Source organism: Chrysochloris asiatica, unplaced genomic scaffold (assembly GCF_000296735.1).
Source record: "Chrysochloris asiatica unplaced genomic scaffold, ChrAsi1.0 scaffold00088, whole genome shotgun sequence".
In the NCBI taxonomy this organism is placed as follows: domain Eukaryota; kingdom Metazoa; phylum Chordata; class Mammalia; order Afrosoricida; family Chrysochloridae; genus Chrysochloris; species Chrysochloris asiatica.
The window spans coordinates 13,145,263-13,149,254 of record NW_006408606.1 but is presented as its reverse complement, the minus strand read 5'-3'; the positions used below and the strand labels follow the sequence as shown (position 1 = coordinate 13,149,254).

Sequence of the window (3,992 nt, the reverse complement as noted above, 5' to 3'; positions counted from 1 at the left end):
GTCTGTTGGATCCGGGCTACCAAACGTGGCAGATTCACAATTATGTGATTTCTTACTTCTGCTACAAGTTCCACTAGAAATAATCCTTCAAACCTATGTGGTTCAGAGTTTTGGAGCTCTGTCCTGATCCTGCTTCATCTGGTATTCTGTTGTATTGCTGACGGTGAACTTCACTGCCCCTCTACCCTATCTGCCATCAAGCCCCATCTCTCTAGGTGCCCTTTTAAAGGTATAGAAAACCTGGGAAATAATTGCTGAAGGAATAGTTTCAGAAATAGAGTGTGGAGCCGCATGGAGAGTAAAAGGAACATGCAAAAAGGCTCACATTTCAAGATTCAGTAGACAGTTCTGAAGAGTCTATAAGAGCAGAAAAGATACATATAAAAGCAACATTTCAAATTTTAAGTTCTGAAGCCAAAGGTATATCTGAAGCTAGATGGTATAGCTAGGTATAGACAAAAGCTAATCCAAGGAAAAAAGTAGATTTTGTATAATAATGAATATTATTATTCATTATATAGATATAAAAAGTTTATTTCAAAAGGATTTTTGATAAGTTAAATGAAGTACATTTAATTTTATTTGAAAATATAATATTTTATCTTAGAGTAAGGAGAAAGAAAAATGTTTACACACACAAATACACTTCAATAATTTTAGACATTATGCCATTTGCATCATATAACTTTTCTGTGAAAGTTGCAAATCTATGTTTAAGAAACAATTTGTCAAAATAGCAATTTAGAACAATGAATTATAAATTTAAAATTTGTGAATTTTACTGTTTGTAATTTATACCTTAATAAAGCTGATTAGAACTTGTATTATCTGAAAAAAAAAAAGAAAGAAAAGTTAAAACCTATTGAACAGAGTAAAATGATATGAAGTGGCCTCAAACAGTTACTGGGAAAATGGAATTAAAAATAAATGCAATTTTTCCATGAACTTTTTGAGGTCCCCTGAGTCCTGGAGTATAATTCAGAAGTGTCATAGTAAATGTACAGTTGTAATGTTCATGTATAACAATCTTGATAACTAAATTACAAAAATATAAAATTTCATCTTACTTTGGAGCTATACCAATCATTTATGTTTACTGTCTTTTATGTTTACTTTCCCACTGATTTGACATCAAGCCCTGGCCCATTACATTTAGAAACTGAGAGATTACAATTTGGAATATAGGTTCTGTATTTGCCAGATGGATTTGGAAGTTCTCCCAGTAATGCTTTCATTGTCATAATCCACTTCACAGTTCCACCATGAATGAGGGCATTAGGGAATGACATCATTTTCGATACCTCCCAGATTGTAAAATAGTATAAAATATACTAACTCTTGATTTTTGTTTCTCTTACATAATCAGGTCTAAGTTAAGCAGGACATAAATTCTTAAATCACACACACACACACACACACACACACGAACACACCAGTTTAAGTTGAAATCATGAATCATATAACTCAAGGAATTTCTAAGGTCTTGTTTAGTTGTGGGTGGTCAAAAAGTGCAAAAGTCTTTAGAAAATAATATGTGGGTGTATAATAGCCACACCAACAAGAGGAAGTCACTAACAGTTGATAGATACATTTAGAAGGGAAGTAAGAACACACTCTGGGTTTTTTCTTCCTTTTTTCCTCCTTCATGAGAGTACACAAAAAAATTCATGCTGTCTTTAAAAAGAATTGTGTAATGAGAGTTCAAAGTTCCCATTTATTAATTAAATCATGCTGTCATATATTCAGAAAATGTTTGTGATACATATAGGATGTATGGCATATAATTTATGTGCTACAGTTAACAATTGTGAAGAAGTTAGATATAGTTTTATCTTTATGGATCTAAATTTCTGGTAGGGGAGACAGTCAATAATTGATTAATTAAAGATATAATATTTAAATAGTAAATATGGCCAGAGTTATGGGGGGAAAAAAAAGTTCTTGCTTCTATGAAAGTACAGATCAAAAGATTGTATGCTAAACTAGAAGGTTCTAAAAATCTTCCTTGGACTTAACTTTGCAGGTTAACTATGAATGACTACATGAGTAGGTATGATATGTGGATGGGACTGTTACAGGGAGAATAACATCGTGCACAAAGTTGTTGAGACAGAAAAGAACATCATATTGTGATAGCAATTTCATAGGATAGTATTATGAAACTAACAAGGAAAAAAGTTTTCTCTCACTAAAAAATACTTCCTTCTACTAGAAAAATACTTATGGATAATATTTTTCCTCCTTTACAATTTCATATCTTCTGAAAGAATGATATCAACCACATCTTAACACGAATTATCTGAGTAAATAACATCAAAATGTAATTTAGTTATTTGGCAATGGTTTGGAGAGGAAGGTGATGACCACATATGAAACAATTCTTCTTATATATTCACAGATAGTAGATTGACAATATGATAAACACCATTTAAAGTTCTAGTCCAGTGCTCTGGTAATCTTAGATGATTTCACAGCACTCACAAATGATCATGATATTCCTATTATGTCCTAGCCACTACTGGTTTCAGAAATTTTGGCCTGTCATTTTTTAGTGCTCTTCGGGGAATGGCAGCAATAGTCAGAGAGACACAAATGTGTAAGACTGACAAGGACTCGATCTCTGAATTTTCTGTTTCCTGCTGGGTGGCCCCAATTTGCCAGGTGTGTACTAGTGATTGTCGCAAGTAAGAGTAATTACAGACACAGCTGTTCTGAGCTGGCCTGAATTAGATAGGTGAACAGAAGATTTTCTTATGAACAGAAATAACTTCTTTAACAGTGCTTACTCATGATAGAAATTTAAAGCAATATCCTACAGTGTTTATAAATTCATAGTCTGTTTTTGGAACTCCACAACTTATTTGCATTTCTGTGTAGTGGTGTGTGTGTGTACAGTCTGATTTTATTGTTTTGATTGGGGATATTTGTATCATGGAGCAGTAGAAGAAATTGTTAGCCCTATGGAGTCCTGATGTGGCGATGTGGGTTAATGTGCTGGCCTGAAACATGGATTTGAACTGCAAGGTCGGTGGTTCAAGCTCTCCAGTTGCTCCTCAGAAATCCTATACAGTATCATTATGAGTTGGAACTGACTTCACGGCACTTAACAACAACATTGCTATTCACAATTATACATAGTACCCTTTTGCAAGTCAGTTGTTCCTGTCATCCCATTGCCATGAGGTTTGCTTGCCTCATTTTGTGGGGAGTATGTATACATTTTCTTTCTTCTTAAATAATTCTGGATTTAGAAGTACAATATCTGGCTATTGAAATGTGAACAAGTAAGACTATATGACTACTTTAAATGAAATTCTAAGAATCACTTTTTTTTTCTGAGCTCCAAGAATGAATTTGTTCCACTTAAGAGCTGTGACTGCATTCTGGGTCTCAGAATAAGAAGGCACATGGATCCAAACCAAGCAGAACTACTTGGTTTGTGCCTGCACCATCCAATAATTGCCCATTCATGAAACATGAACAAGAATTAAATCCTTGTTTTGATAAGCCTATGAGCTTTTAGGGAGGCTTATAGTATAGTCCTGGTGTGGCACTTTAGGGTAATGCACTGTACTAAAAAGTTGGTTTAAACTACTATGTTGGCAATTCAAACTTATAGCTGTTCCTTGGAAACCCTATACTGAGTTCCTATGGAAATCCTATACTGGGTTGCCAGGGGCAGACTGTGGGACAGACCATCAATTACCATATACAAATTCAAACTGAAGTGGAAGAAACTAAAAACAAGTCCACAAGAGCCAAAATATGATGGTGAATATATCCCATCTCAATTTAGAGATCATCTGAAGAACAGATTTGATACACTAAACACGAAAGACCAAAGACCAGAAGAGTTGTGGGATGACATCAAGAACATTATACATGAAGAAAACAAAAAGTCATTGAGAAGACAATAAAGAAGGGAAAGATCAAAATGGATGTCAGAAGAGACACTGGAACTTGCTCTCCAGCATAGAGATGCTAATGCAAAT

At 34.2% G+C, this 3,992-nt stretch overlaps 1 pseudogene; it reads right to left on the bottom strand.

Moving 5' to 3' along the window:
• Positions 1–1,292, bottom strand: part of LOC102814843 — a 133,786-nt pseudogene extending 132,494 nt beyond the window's left edge.
• Between the last annotated feature and the right edge of the window lie 2,700 nt (positions 1,293–3,992).